General features: G+C 35.9%; 1 protein-coding gene and 1 long non-coding RNA gene across 9 annotated transcripts in view; one reads left to right on the top strand and one right to left on the bottom strand.

Moving 5' to 3' along the window:
• Nucleotides 1-1,187: 1,187 nt before the first annotated feature.
• LOC146080247 (uncharacterized) lies at nt 1,188-12,286 on the bottom strand. Its single transcript, XR_014474844.1, has 3 exons — nt 11,385-12,286; nt 7,152-7,426; nt 1,188-2,076 (listed from the first exon to the last, which is right to left on the bottom strand). It is a non-coding gene; the product is annotated as an uncharacterized LOC146080247 (long non-coding RNA).
• The window catches only part of ZFHX4 (zinc finger homeobox 4), a 165,329-nt gene continuing 150,806 nt past the window's right edge, over nt 2,168-16,690 (top strand). Inside the window, exons 1-2 of one of the 8 annotated variants that reach the window (XM_083187290.1) lie at nt 4,081-4,198; nt 9,975-10,274. The gene's annotated coding sequence lies outside the window, so the exon portion shown is untranslated. Of the gene's footprint in view, nt 2,295-4,061; nt 4,199-8,384; nt 8,471-9,646; nt 10,275-11,761; nt 12,285-12,326; nt 13,104-13,135; nt 13,868-16,690 lie in introns of those variants that run through there. The other 7 variants (XM_083187289.1, XM_083187298.1, XM_083187294.1 and 4 more) reach the window with 7 other exon arrangements.

Raw genomic sequence — 16,690 nt, 5'->3', positions numbered from 1 at the left:
AAAAATGATAAAAAACAATTGAGCAGTTTAAGTGAGTTGCCCAAATGCTACCTGGCTGAATGCGCCAATTATAAACAGGGCCTACACTATTTAGGATATCTGGAAAAGATGAGGTTAAGAAAATGATTTTCTTAGAATTTTTTTTTTACAATTTCCAGCAGATAACTGTATGCTGGATTTTCTTATTACTAGGACTTAAGTGAAACAAGACGAAGATCATCTTTACAAGTTGTCAAGACATGGCGGGGATTAGTTTTATTTCGATTTACAGTTATTATGTTGCTAGAAGGTGGTAGGAATGATACGGAGCATCACCATAGACAACATCGTGAACTAATACTGACTGCTCACTGAACAATTAAACAATTTACTTTACGCCTTTTTCCCAAATCATTGCGATCATTTACAATGTATATAATAACTAGATTGGACTGGACAGTAGTAATGCTTTGCAGCGGTGTTTACGTATTAACAGGATGTATGTACCGCTTATATACTACCTATAACTGTAGCAATTTGGTTCTTTCTGTTACAAGTCGCAGGAGTGGTTACATTTGCATAAAACTATAGTAAGGCTCTCCACAAATAATGCTAATAGTCAACTTCAGGACTTTGGAATAGGCCACATATAGTTATTCACAGTACTCTAAAAAAGCAGGGTAGGTTTTAAAAATGGCTCAAAATTATTTTTTTTATCAAAAAATGTAATAATTTCACTAAATAAAGACATTTTTGTCTTCCATATGCCTACTAAATAGAATGGGCTATCTCTTCTATTCCAGGTAATGTGTTGCATCTCTGGCAATGTTATAATCATAAAGATTTTAGTTGTACAGCAGTTTTCTCTAAAAATTAGACTAAGAGGGCTCTAAATAAAAATAAGAACATGTAACACAAAAGAAAAAGAAAAACACAATGAAAACTGCTTATCCACATATTGGATTTTCAGTGAAATAACATCACTTATTCTTACCTTTACTTTTCAGTAGCCTTTGACATTTGTGAATCTAGGCCCAAATACCACATCAGATCCACAAGTCCAGTGTTGTACCCAACATTTCTGATACATAGCTAAAGGCCCACTCATAGATTTGTTCATGTTAAAATGTAGCAGAAGACAGGAGCCAACCATAAAACACACCAATTGCGCAGTTGGTAAAATAAAAAAAAAACACAATTGAGCCAGATTTAAGTTATGTTTCTTTATTGACAGTTGTTTTATAAACCAAAATACAGGAATTCAGAAGCACAAATGTACATTTCTGATAAACCTCACAACCTAAACTTTTGGATACGAGCTACTGTACAGTAAGTCATTCCAATAAACCCACTCCACCAAGATGCAGATTTGGGAAACTTCTGCAGTTCTTTCTGCATCCCTCGTTAGCATCTATTTCCTCTGCCTCAATCTCTGGATAACATCAGTGGTTTTTAAAAGTGCATCAGTTTCTGACTGTATTGGGAAGTGGAATGGTATTTTATGATATATCTCAGTCAATCAAAAGAGATAACCTGGGATCAGAATTCAAAATTAAAGGGATATACAAAAACATTTAAATAAAAAAGTAACAGAGGATAAGGTCCAAAAAAAGAATAAAAACATTATACGTTTTAGCTACTTTGAAATTTAAAAAAATGATTAGCATTTCCAATCTTTATATGGTAAAAAAATATTATACAAAAATAATATCACATATAATTTTAGAAAAAGAAATCATATACAATGATAAGTAGTTCATCTAGGTTACGACTTTGAGCGCCAGTGAATGAAATGTCTATTTTGGCAATGATTATAGCATTTTAATAAAGGATCATATGATCAGATTATTGCATAAAATTGTAAACTGAATGAAGGATGCACCCAAGACAATCAAATAAGAAAAGATAAAGGTAAAGAAATAAAGAAAAAAAAAAACATTTAACATAGTAGGGTATTGCTGTTAGTCCATAGTCTGTAGAAATTTATAGGGGTGGGGGTGTATTTCTGCAGCTGAAGACATCAAGTCAAAGAAAACAATGTGTAGTGACAAATCATGAATATGACAGAGAGATATTTCAAAGGACGTGCATTTAGTTCTGCAAAAAAAAAAAAGAGGACGTAAGAACGTGAGTAGCTGGTTACTTTCAGAGATTAAAATATCTGCACTGCAAAAATAAAAGCTATAATATCAGCCATATGCACCAGTCCCTGAGTCTGAGGTAAGCTCTGCTCCGGATATTGCTTATAGGTACCTAGAGGTGACCCTTCAAATGATAACAAGGTAGAACAAGCAAAAAAATGGACAGAAGAGCAGGTAAGCCATGTTTAAGTTACACTAAGCTAAACTTACATGGGTATTATATTGTAGGTCACAAAAACAATGCGTACATTTAAATCACAGAAGAATATATATATATATATATATATATATATATATATATAAAAACACACATGAACAGGATAAACAATCCATCTATACAAATAAAAGACAGAAAAAATTAGAGAAAAAAAAAAGCATAAAATGTTCCTAAATGAAAAATAGTACATTCAATAAAAAACAACAACAAAAAACATAACAAGAAGCATAATTTTGAAAGGATAGAAAATTGATGTTCCAACACAGCACATTCCTCAAGCACAATTTGGATCAGTTGGCTTGCTGGAACTCTAAATATAAATGTGTTTCAGTTGAAAATAAAATGCTGGATTGAAACAGAGAGTTATGCAATAGCAGCAGGAGTTAAAGAGTGAAATGGGTGGTAGATGGAAAGGGTTAACAGAGGGAGCAGGAGGGGATGAGACAGACTCTGGAGCATGTGTTGCAGTGAGTAAGAAGTAGCATGGTCTGAGGGTTAGGTTAGATTTCCAAAGCTCTTATAGCTGATCGACCAGCCCGTCGGAGTCACTATTCAACCCGAGTCCCAAACACACGCCTCACTAACTACTTTACAGCCACTTCCATTGATTTTCTTTATCAAATAAACATAATACCCGTTACAGCAACACTTCCTCTTCTCGTAGTCAGAATGCCACAAGCATGCAGCCTACATTTCACCACTTTGTAGATTCCTCCCATCTAAATAAACTGCATCTTCTGGCACAAAATGTCAAAAAACAAAATGATAATTGCTCATAAGACTTCGCTATACTATTGACAAATGGCAAATGGTTTAAGTCAGCTGCAGTAATATAGATTTAAAGAGGTTCTACAGACGCAAATGCAATTAGTTAATATATGGTGTATGTTAGGAATAGTTATAAATGGTTAATTTGTCCATATGTGTTCAACCTTAATATGTTTATTAGAATGTTTTTCGTAGGTTCTGGGTGAAAGAGGTCAGAGCTATTTCTTTTAATTATGACAAAATTATGTTTATTAAAATCATGCTTTTCATAGTCCAAAGAGTTTTAAAAAATGGTATTAAAATTTCTTCAAGTGCTGCCTTTTGAACTATGTTCTCTTATGTATGTCAAAGGGTTGTTGAATTATTCATTATTATAATTACTATCATCATTGTCGTTTTTATATTATTAGACCTCTCCAGGTGGAAATAATTTTATTATCGAAATTTAATATCTTAAGAATGTCTCTCTTGCCTTTTGATAATCATTTGGGGGAGTTGGGGTGATTTGTTTAAAAATTAGATAAATATTTGAAATGACTTGTAGTCTGTTATAGATTTCAGTTTATCTAATCAATTGAAATGCCAATAATTTGATTAAAGGTTAGTGTTTTACAAACAACCATATTGTGCCATTTGGGTGTCAAAGTCAGGTGTTCTTTCATTAGATGTTAAGGTTCTCTGCAAGGAGGTATGTCCCTTGCATGCTAACAGTTTTTATTATATATATTCAAGTGCTAATAATGTTTTAAAAAATTTTCCTCCCAAAAAAAGAAAGAATGCAAATAAAATGCATTGATCAATCCAAATTCTGCTGTGCCTTGGTCAGTGTATTTAAGAGGAGCCCTTAAAAATCCAGGTGAATTATATGTGATCATACAGTGATTGCAGAATATTAAATTAAACTTAGATAAATCCGCATTGAAGGAGGCAGCACCCAATCCTGAATTTATTTCCCATTTTCTATAACAGCATCACTGCGCTCCTCTCTTTGCAATGACAATGTGCCAAATCTCGGCATTTTGAAAACATTTTCCATATGCTTTAACAGGAGGCTGATAGACAAAGGAAAGAAGATGATCTTTTTTCTCCTGAGGTATAGTCTCCTTTCATCTTTCGTTTTTGGGTTGTTTTTTTTCTCAAAAATGAAAAATATAAAACTATTTTGAAATGATTAGTTAGACCACATATGCAAATTTTTTAAGCAGACATGTACGGTGTCTGTTTTTTCTTTCTTAAAACATAGACACTTTTTATATAATGTATTGATCTATTTAGTTTGTGTAGATTTTGTTTAGTTTGTATGCTGTTTTTTATAGTTTTTTTGTAGAATTTGTATAGCTTTGGCTTAAGAAAAATCACCTTAAGCAACGTTATTATTCTTTCTTGTTTTCAAGATAAACTAACATTTCTATAGTTGGTTTTATTAATTTATCCAGACTATAATATATATGTTTAATAGCTTGTTTACGGTAAATTAAATTCACGGACTAAGCTGAATGGTTTGCAGATTATTATTAAATAGGTCTGTTTGATTTACTTTTCAAGTCAATTTAATTCTTATTTAACTGTTATTATTGCTCTATGCTAGTCATTTTAAAATGTTTCATTAGGTCTTGCTGAATCCTAACAGTAAAACATGTTTAGCATTTATTTTTTTTTTAAATATTTGTGTTCCAGAGATTTTTGGTGGATTTAAAGAATGTGTAATTGTTGGAGTTAAGTCAATGTTTTGGATTTTTCCTGTTTTTTTTTTTTTGGTTGGGTGTCAGAGCTATTAGAGTGCTTTGGAGATAGTAGGATGCTTTTCTAGGGCTGCAGTGATGTGATTTGTTTATAAACACTGGATGGTTGCCTGGAATGGGGGGGTGGTGCTGCTGTCAGAGAGCTTTGACCTCTTAAAGCCCAGAGGGCTCCTGAACCCATAACCCTGTCTGCGCCCTGGCTCAATCTACCTTCCCTTCTCCCTTCCGTGTCATCTTTTTTTCCTTTTTTATTCCAGTGCTCTGTCCCTTTGTTCGTAACGCTGATATGCCTGCTTCCTTTAATGCAACCTTTGCTCTTTTTTTCCTTCCCCTCTTTCGATATTTCTCCACTATGGCACTCTCTATTATTTGTATGCAAGTATATGATTAGTAAAACTTGGCTGCTCTTCCTTAAGTCTCTTTACATATCGCCTTGCCTTTCCTTCCACATATGTTTCACATGTTGCCTTAGGCACCAGTGGGTGATAGAAGAAGCATGAAAGTTACATGGTGAGAGCATCCTACTCGCATAAGCTGCCTTTCTATGGGCACTTTAAGAGTAAAATTAAATGGGAAGAAAGGCTCTCTGGGACCTGTACTCACCTCTCCAAATCTCTCTAGCCAAGTGTTTTCCTTTCTCTTGAGATCATTTTGTTTCCAATCAAAAGTCAGCAAGAGGAGTGGAGTGAGTGATTGTTACCAGCAATAAGTTTGTTTTAATTGTTTGTTTTGTTTGGATCAGCTGTTACTTAAACAGTGGGCAGTAATTGACAGTCCGGGCAACTGTATTTACAACACATTTACATATGTACATGTCAGTGGGTGTTAATGATTTGCGTATGTTGCATGCAATTAGAATTAATTATGGGACTTGTCCTAAATATCAACATTATCTAAACAAATATGGGACAAATTACTATGACATTAAAATACATTTGAAAGTTGTTGGGTGTATTTTGTATGTTGGTGTTTATTGTGAATATATATATATATATATATATATATATATATATATATATATATATATATATAAAACAATTTTTTTTTTTTTTTTAAGAAAAGGTTACTTAACACATTGCTTTGTCAAATAGCCCCCGGGAGGAAGAGAGGCAACAACCACAAAAAAAAGAAGCCAGAGTAGAGGGGGCTGGGGATCTGAAAGTGTCTCCAGTTCAGACAAAGGGTCTCTAACACTGAAATCTTGTAATACCTCGTTTCAAACTGAGCTGTTCTATAGACTTAGTGAACACCGTCAAAAGACATGGATTCTCTTTCCCTTGGGCTGAGGGTGGGAGGGAATTGGGACAGTTATTAGTGATGGGACGTCTATTAAAAGGGAGATGCTATGTAATTACAGGTTTTAGCATGTCCTTGCAGTAGTTTTTTTTTCTTTTTTTTAGCTGTTTGCTAAGATCGATTTACAGACTAAATAAATGTTTGCCTTTATTTTCCACATAAAGTGACCACACGTCCCATAAAAAGAGTAGTCGTGCTCTGGTTGTAAAACCAATATTCAATGTTTAACCCATTAGTTGGTGAAAAAGGCCCAGAGCACGCTTCATCAAAGAAAGATTGGGGAGAAGCATTACTCCTACCTAGGTGCTTTGTTACTCAAATTGCACTTGTGTTATAGTCAAAAAAAATATTTAAAATGTTAGAATGGGATGTGGAGTAGAGGGAGAGATCATAGGTTGTGGCTGATGCATTTGTGCAGGATTGTAAGGCAGAGGGGAGGGAAATGACAGTAACAGGAGCAATAGGAAAGGGGAGTGAAAATGTAGAGTCAATTAGTGAAATAAATGACTTTTTTAAGGAGAAAAGAAATTTTAATTCAGTCATAAGAGGAGCAGCATTGAAATGAAATGCATGAATGAAGAGTATTCTCACATGACCACAGACTACAGGGAAGATACATACAAGAGGTTATTTGCACACATCAAGGAAGGAACATTAAAAGTAAGAAGGAGGTGTTACATGTACTGGGATGCAGTGTTTAAAATCAACATGCATGACTATAAAACTGCCCAGAATAATAATGCCTTCAGAATAATGAAATGAACTTGATGAACTTAAGAATTTGTTGAAGGCAGAGAAGATTGAGGGAATGAACACACATTTTGGACAGTAAGCATCTGTATGAAAGCAGCAGACCTCAATGATTTGTGCGATGAAAAGCTATAAAAAAAAAAGCTAAAAGAAATAATGAAAGGGGAAAAAACATAAAGAATTAAAGGGGAAATGGGTGAGAAATCAAAGTGCAATAAAACATAAATAATAAACATGATAGAGTTTGATAGAACAAACCTGAATAGATCTGCCTAACGCTGCCTGCCTCTTTGCTTCTTTCCTTGCTTGCTTTCATCCATCCTTCCCTCCCCTCCTTTCTCCTCTCCCGGGTCGCTGCTGCCTCCTCTCTGTCCTTTCTCTTGCACTCTTCATATCGTCCCCTTCACATCTGCCAACCTGGCTCTCTCTCTCCGTTTTAACCTTCTTCGATTTTTCCTAGATTCCTGGCCATCCCTGATTTTCTTCTAACTGAACTTCCCGCAGTATCTTTTTTTTTTTTTTCCCCAGAGCTACTATTTTTAGGAAGAGAGAGAGAGAGAGAGAGAGAGAGAGAGAGGGAGAGGGCAGAGAATAAAAGGGTTAGGAGGGGCAGTAAACATTCACAGGGGAAAGAATGAAAATGGGAACTCACCTCTTCACATTCCCTGCCTTCCCTTTTGTCCATTTAGCTATAATTCAGTAACACTCAAACCATACTTAAAAAGATATAAAGAAAGCTACAACAATAAGGATGACAGGACTGATATGTCCTTTTGTATTGTCATAGTGCTTTTTCTAGCTATGGATATTTCCATAAAAAGGGCCAATATGAGAAAATAAATAGTTATTATTTACTAGTACACATAGATTGTTTGGACAGGTTTATCAATGTTCAGTGCCCATGCAATTAATAATTTATTAATGTTAAAACACAGGCCTTCATCTTATGCACATTTGCATATTTACTGTATGGTAATATATATATATATATATATATATATATATAGATAGATAGATAGATAGATAGATAGATAGATAGATAGATAAATATCTATATATATATAAAATATCTGTGTATATACTGTATATATATATATATATATATACACACACACACACATAATATATTAATATGTATCTATCAGTATATTATATACTGTATATATGTTCCTTATAATAAAATATGAAATAAATATTTTTAATAAGGCAGTATTAATAAAATATAATGTAAATTATTAAATAAACATCTATATATCTATCTATCTATCTATCTATCTATCTATCTATCTATCTATCTATCTATCTATATATATATGTGTGTGTGTGTGTGTGTGTGTGTATAATATATACCTGCACATGCCACTTCCGCAGCTTTTGCATACCTATTTGTGTGTCTGCATTATATATGCACACCCATATTGCATTACTGTGCAATTGTTGTGTGTAGGTGTGTATGAAGATAATAAAGAGAAATCTAGGGTCCACTTGAGATTTTCAGAGAAATATACTTGGGAAGGCTGGGAGCGATTATACAGCTACGCGTTGCAGTTTCTTCTGCCGTCTTCTTGGCTAGTAAGGTACATATTTGGTCTGGTAGAACCATCACGCAAAATCTGTTTGTTGTATGTTCATGTGATTCCTTAAATATATTTCCATGTTACTTTTCTCCCCATAGTCAAATTCTGAAAATATTATGCATCCTAGAAGCACAGCTGAATTTTCAAATGTTGTTCACCTAAAAGATTTGCCAAAATTGTCTTCTAGTGAAATATTCATATGGCTGACCGTAGATTTGCCAAAATTCTTGTCTGTGTGTTATGATTTTTTTTATTCCTCTGAAATAGTCCTGGAGCCTTAATGGTGCTAACCCTTTCTGTTGGCATTTGGCAGAGTTGGTACTTAAGGCCTACAGTAAGACAAGTTTTTGACGCGTAGCCCAGGAATTCTGGACTTAAAAGGGACGTCAGTTCCAACATGAGGTTATGGTTCACCTGCTTAGGCTTTTGACACTGTAAACATCCCCTGCTCTCAACTTGTATTTACTTTTGCTTTGTGGAACTCCTGTTGCTGAAACTGTGTGATTAAGCAAAATATCTATATCTGCGTAATTTGGACATACTGCCAAGTAACCTACCAACTTCACTTAATCAGCCTTAATATATGTTCATATGGTTACTGTTTTTATTTAGATTATATTTTACTAATCATCTCACTCTTTGTTCATTCATAAACAAAAACATTTTTTTTAAAAACAGAATGTTTTCTTAAAATTGTAACATCTACGTGGTCAATTTCCCATCAGCGCAAAAATGCTCCGGGGATTGTCCGTGTTTGAAAGCGTACGGCAAGTAGAAATACAGTAGCAAGTGTACTTTTTTCTTATCATAGAGAGCGTACACCCGTCCAAACATATAACATTAGCATATACTTTCAATATTAATTTTACAAAAAAAATTTTTTAAATAAATATGATTTCGGAAAAAAACTAAATAATGCAAGAATTTTTATAATAGAACTTAGAAATGTACTGTTTCTACTTCTTTTTTCTATTTTTTACACATACTTGGCTTGTGAACACCTCTAAAATAGGTGGTCTAGAAAGGTTCCTACCTCATTTCATTTAAATGCCTTGCAAGGTAAATGTGAGAGTTTTTTTTTTATCATTCTTCTGGTATGTGATTATCTTTGCGATTCTGCTCATTCTCCCCAGCCCTATAGTTTGTATACATGTGTGTGTTAGTAATTAAGTCTTCAGCCAGGAGTGGATGGGCTGCTCTGTGATCCTGCTTCTGATTATTGTTGTGGTTTCTACAGCCCCAGCGAGCGGCTCTAAGTCCGGGCTGCACGTCATTTGCAATCTGGAGACTGTTGATCACCTCACTAATTACACCTCCCCCTCTCTCTCTCCTCTCCTCTCTCTCTCTCTTTCTCGCTCGCTCTCTCTCATTCCCAGAGTGCATATCAGGAACAGACACACAAAGACATGCGCACTCAACTTAATCAGCCATTTTTTTAAACAGGGCTAAAACGATAATAATTAGCAGAATAAAGACATTCATTTCCTTTCCTCCTTTTCCCAAGCCCTTCACAAGCAAACAGCGAGGCAGCGGATGGCACATGCTTTCACACCCAGCGGACCCAGAACAACAAGCAGAGCCCCCTCTTCGCTCTATTCCTCGTATCTGCACTCCTGCAAAAAGTTCCAGGATTATTCCTTTTTTTCATATGATTGTCCTTTTTTTATTCTGATTTTTTTTTTGTCCTCTTGATGAACGTTATCCTTTTATTGGATGGGATCAGCTATTGTGACTAAGCTGAAGAGAGAGACACACACAGTATTTACAAGGAGATCGAGTGAAAACTGCGAGAGGGAAATGGAAAGTAAGTTTTTTTTTTTTCTTTAACTTTTATTGAGCAGTTTGTGTTAAATTTAGGTCGGTTATTGATTATCTTTCCAGGCTGATCTTGCACAATCTTTGATATTTTGCTCTCTCACACTCTCCCACTCTCTCTCTCTCTCTGCTTGCTCGCTCGCTTGCTCAGAGCCTCACTTTGTTTCTTTCACATACACACACACACACACACACATACACACACGTTCCCCATCTGCACAGATCCCAGCTAGCTCCCCCTTTCTTTTCTTTAGTCCGAACTGACATACCAGGGAGCAGTCTGCACTGATTACTGCTGGGTGTCCGCTCTGTTTTCTTTCCTCTTTTCCCACTCCAGTTCTCTCGCTCCGCCGTAGCTAGCTTGGATTAGGTATCTCAATGCAGGGGGAAAAAAAACTGTCAGACAGCGAGAAGCCTGACTGTCAAAAAAAAAAAAAAAACGCTCCACATCTCTCGGCCAGGGATGTCTGGAAGCTGCATTTCCCCTCTAAAGATAAATAAAAATTCTGAAGCGTGACTCTACTGCCATATTTTCCTCCCAGTTTGAACAATGATCTACATTTATTTCAGGCATTTTCAGACTGCAGGTATGTGTTTTGCTCCAAGGGGGAGGAAAAAAAGTGTTAGTCCTCATGTAGATAGCACCAAAAAGTTCTTATTCTTAATATTTTCTAAAAATGTCTTGCTTTAAAAAAAAAAGTAAATAGCTTTTTCTTTTTATCTTCTTTCCTTTCCATGATCATTTCTGCATAATGCTGTTAAGCTTTTCTACAAAGAAATATGCAGATCTGCTGTCTCTCTCTCTCTCTCTCTGTCTGTCCGTGGTACGGTCTGCTAGCTTCAGATGACCTAGCTGGGGGTGGCCGGCAAAGAAAGGCCGTGGGGGGATGGTTTTTAGACTGTCTCCTGGAGCTTTCTTGTCCTGTGCTGGCTGCAGGCTTCAGGGGCAGGCATAACTCATCTCTCCACTCCCTGCTATCAGCCTCTCTGGCTGTGCACACAATAAAGCTGACATAAAAGTCACTGGCTTCCCACCGTAGCAAAACAGGAAAAAAAATACAACTGCAAAAAGAGGAAAAGAAACCCAAAAACAACTTACATTAAAAATGCTCTCAGTTTTTAAATGCTCTTTATCTCTAGAACACATTGGGTACAGATTATGATGAATAGAAAACACATTCCACATTAAGGCTTCTGTTTTCATCAGTATAATTTGCCACTGCATACTCATTTTCAGCTCCTTTCTTTTGCCCACTTGTTTCCCTTTCTCCAATTCCAATCTCCCTTAATCTGATTGTGAAACCAGCCTTGCAATCGGATGGAAGTTGGTAGTGTAGCAGACAAGCTTATTGTGTTACCTGCAAGTTGTGCTGGACAGGCAGGGGGGGGTATTGGCTTCTGCCGGAGACAAGAGGAGTTAGAGAGGGCAAAACAGTCGCCTCCATTCCTTTTTAACCCTTGTGGGTCTTTTGAAGTTTTATCCATGTTTCTTAAAAAAAACAAGAGAATAAATGTTCAGACTCACCCAAGAAAAAAAAAATAGAAACCGAAGGGAGGGGGGCTTGATCTGCATAAAACAAAGACAACTTCATGTTGAAGATGGTGGCTAATATTTATCCAAACAGGCTGTTGTGACGGAAGTCTGGTCATCCCGTTGTCTGACAGTTGCATTTCCTCTGCTTCATTCCATTTTCCCTTTTTTTTTTATTAACCCTTCGCCCTTTTTAATCAAAGCTCATGTAGATGGCAGGCAAAAGAGGCTATGCATTTTCTCCTCTTCCTATGGATTTTCAGTGGCTTGGTCCTTGTGAGCAGTCAACGCTCAAGAGCCCAGAAAATATAATATTTGTGGTATTGTGGAAGCGGAGGCTGTGAAATATGCAGCCCAGTCTGTGGGGCTGCTGCTTAGATTGAGGTAGAGACTTGGCTGCGATTGGGACACGACAGTGACATGGGCATCGATCGCTTCCATTGAAAGCAATGCAAAAACACAGCCTGGGTATGTAACACTCTCAGTGCCATCAGCACTTGTACTACTTTCTGTTTACAGATGATTCTGACAGGAACCTACTGGGCTTTGGGTCAGGTTTTCCACTTCTACAATCCATTTTTTTTGCAGAGTCCAGGCAGAGCACTTACTTGGGAAGCTTTACTAATAGAAGATTTAGAAAATATGCATTTCGATTTCATTTTTGTCTTTATGCTTAGACAACACAATAAGGACTATGGCAGCATACACACAGCATATAATAACAACAATAATAACATTAATAACAATAACATCAGTAATATGCAAAAAGAAAAAGATTGTTTTTGTTTGCTTTTTATATCATCGCTGCTTTACTCAGCAGGGGAGCAGAGATTATCTTACAGGACAAGCCAGCTGTTTGAGCACTTGGGTGTACAACAATAGCCTCCAAAGCTTATTCTTTTTTGTATTTCTTCTCAGCAACCCTTTTTTTTTGCTATACTTAATGTGATTGGTAGAGAAATCAGCTCCTATTGGAGTTGATTTGCCTTTATTTCAAATGGGTCCAAGATTCATAATCTCTCTTCGAAGCATATGCTAATGCTCTCCTTGTTTACGATAAGAAACGTAAATGTCAACAAGGAAATAGACAAAAAAAAGTCATAAATCTGTGAAAAATAAATAAATAAACATACTCCCCAGAAACAAAGAGAAGGTCAGGTGGACCATCTGTAAGGCAGTCATGGTACCTGCTGTTGCCTTATGCAATGTCACTGGTTAATTGTTCTCTCAAATTGAAGTTATCAATTAGGCAGAGCTCAAAATAAGAGGAGAAGACATCAGCTGATCGTAAGTGCAATTCCATTTCGGAATCTTGGAGAACATTTACCCAATTAGGTAGCTTTGGTAGCTAGCTGTTTTGAAAAAAAAAAGATGCTTTGCCAGCAACTTTAGCATAAGGGTGTTGTGGAATCACATTAATATAGAAGAATTTACTGCTCCAATCCACGAGCCTAAATTTACACAATGAAATTTGATTATCTCTAATAACAATATTAGATCTTGTAGTGGATGGATGAGAATTGAGGTGGTTTTGTTGATTGCAAGGGTTTAATGTTGCATTTCAGAATCTGATGTGGTTTAGACTCCCTTCCATTAACAGGAAAACCCCTGAGGTTTTACAATTATTTCTTAAAGATAATACATTTAAGATTGCATTGGTAGGCTGAAGAAATGTCATAAAGGCAAGAAGGGAAGCCCGTAATAACTCTGGAGATTCAGACATGTTCAGCAGTTAAATTGGCTCTGACTTCACCAAGGGTCGACAATGTGTCATTTCCATGAAGCCAAATTGCCCTCTGCCTATATGATATTAATGTGCAAATCAATATTTCAGGGATTAAATTTCCCTTCTTCATTTTTTATGGTTTCTACCTCAATAAGTCTCAAGTCTATTAGAAGAGGTTGGATGATTTAAAATCTTACACTGCGGAATGACTTGTCGTAGCCTTGTTGCACAGACTGATTTTGGATTTTGATCGTAAAAAAAAAAATTGGAAGAACCGTATCGGTGTGGAGAAGAGGCAAATGCGATATCACAGATCTCTCGCCCTGTAAGCAATGAATGGATATTGGAAATATAATACTCTTGTTTATATAATATATCTTCATTCTGTGGCTTTAAAAATATTGTGTTAATCACCTATTGATTTATTTTAAAATCAATTGAAGCACCCTTCCTAGCTGTGATTTCTTCAGCAGTCCTGGCTGGTGTGCTTAATTTTATTAAACAGCATCCACTCCTGTAACCAGTTCAAGGAAAACTGAAGCTCTGGATTTTCTGCTGAGAATTAAAGCAGTACGGAGGTTAGATAATCATATCTTGAATGGACTGATCGATTTGCCACTAGTGACAGGCCAAAGCATTAAACTAGCAGTAGTGAGCCATGTTTACACTGCATTCTTGTCGTAGAAATTCCTGGTGATAGGCCCATACCAAGATTCCAGTTACCTCTCTGTTCCCCAGCACTTTTTTTTCTCCAAATATGTGATTGTTTTCTAATAACATGCCCTTCATAATAATACACAGAGAAGAAAAAAAACAATCTATTAGAAAATTTCAAAAATAATATAAAAAAATTGCAGGTCAAATTTGTTAGCTTCGTCTGCCACCGATTCTAGCAAAGGCCTACTGCCTATCAATTGCTGTTGTTTTATAGTCTTAAACCAGCTGGACTAAGTTCCGCACAGCTGCATGAATTTCATATGTGATAGAACATTTTTTCCATTCAGTGTGAAATGTTCCTTCCGAAAACCGTACTGCAGACTCGCTTAATTTAGTCTGGTAGAAGAAATGCCCACGAAAAAGGACAAAAGGAGCTTTAATCTCGAGAAGCTGTTTGTTTTTCTTAAAGATTCCTGTCTATTTCAGTTTGAAACGTACTGTTTATTCAGGAGATGAATCTGAGGTGTGACATTAGAATAATATAGGAATTTATTTTCTCTTCTTCTGGCTGAGCTGTTCTAAATAATTTGCAGAACCACTTTTTATGCATGTCAAAACACTCAGTTAATCTATTCTTATTTACAATTAATCTCAATAAAATTAATCTTAACTATGCTTTATTCAGTGGTTTAAAATATCTAATTATATTCAATTAACTGCTGTCATAGTAATTAACATTGCTTAATTGCCACTGCATATATTTAGGCAAAGATCATTAGTTATTGCATGCTCTTTTTTTTTTCAACACTTTTCATGTTTTCTCAGTTGTAGTATGTTTCAGCAAAGACAGTCCAATTATTATCTTGATTGTTTAAAGCTATTGACATAGATAATGAGGATAGAGAGAGAGATGATAGATAGATAGATAGATGCTACTCAATTTACATATTGTCTAGTTTCTATACATAATCTTTTATATACGACACACTTACTACTATACTATACATTATGTGTTTTGTAGGTTTATATACTGTACTATAAATGTACTACACATAATCTGGTTCATACTGTATACTAATATATATATATATATATATATATATATATATATCATCTTGTTTATATGCTATACATTTACTACATATACTAAACACAATTTGGTTTATATTTATATACTCATAATCAATATAGTATACAGTATTATGCATAGTCATACTTATATACTATCCAATTACTACCTATACCAGAGGTTCCCAAACGCGGTCCTCAAGGCACCCCAACGGTCCAGGTTTTAGGTATATCCATGGCTCAGCACAGATGGTTAAATCAGACTGACTGAGTTACTAATTAAGTCACCTGTGGCCAAGCATGCATCTACTTAATACCTGGACTGTTGGGGTGCCTTGAGGACCGCGTTTGGGAACCTATGACCTATACTATACTATAGATAATAGGGTTGATATACTCTAAATATACCATACCATATGTAGTCTTGTTTATATGCTAGACATTTACAGTATATATTATACTATAGATAATCTGGTTTACTACATGCTATTCATATACTATACACAATACATTTATTGTGCATTATGCCAGTGTCAGAGTATGGTTTGCTATACATTGGCGCACAGGCGCCATTCAGTTTAATGACAGATACGGTATATGAGAGGCCAGGTTGATCTTGGTGTTTACAGAAGATGAGCCTTCCTGTGTCTGCCTTGGGGCTGCACCCACAATCAGAGCTCCCTGTTCCAGGCCTTTCACAGGGTTAAGGACTTGGCCATCGTTCAAAGAGTAAAGTGCTCAGAGAAGGTGCATGTACAAGTTTCATGGAATTAGTGTTTAATTATATTAACATATGCAAATTGTCAACTTCAGAGGCTCGTTGAGCTGGCAAAGATCAGGCAAGCACTATTGCTGCATTGTTCTGCAATCATAATGGATTTCAAGTTGGATTGTGGAAACATATCTAGCTATCTAATTTAACTCATACCATGGCAAAATTTCATTAGTAGCCATGGAGACTGGTTTAATTGTGTTGACTAATGTTCTGGGTTGCAGAATGTCCTAAGAAGAAAATGTTGTTTGCCTAATCCACCTCACAGTGACACTTGTTTGTACATGTTTCCCTTGTGAGGGAATTTGCATATGCAAATAAATAGTGACTCTGCTCCATTTGTCATGGCTGTTCATTGCCCATGAAGGGGACATTGTTACAAGGCTGTTACTGAGTCTTCCAAGACAGTGTAGTGTCAACCAGTCCAGCCACATTCTTTCATAATTTGTCTCTGATTAATAGACCCGAATGAGCCTTATTCTGTTTCGGGCCCCAGCAAACGGAAGGTCAGTTCTGAGACTGAAAAGACACCCCCCACCACCACCCCCCCCCGCCTCCCTCCCAGCAGCTGAAGGGTTTTTTTTTTTTTTTTTTTTCATCCCTATTGCTTTTGATAACACATTCATATTCAGGGAGAAAAAAAAACCCTCA

The sequence above is a fragment of the Crinia signifera genome, chromosome 5 (genome assembly GCF_055691185.1).
Source record: "Crinia signifera chromosome 5, ASM5569118v1, whole genome shotgun sequence".
NCBI classification, from domain to species: domain Eukaryota; kingdom Metazoa; phylum Chordata; class Amphibia; order Anura; family Myobatrachidae; genus Crinia; species Crinia signifera.
The sequence above is the reverse complement of the archived record's forward strand: the minus strand, read 5'-3'. Positions and strand labels throughout refer to the sequence as shown.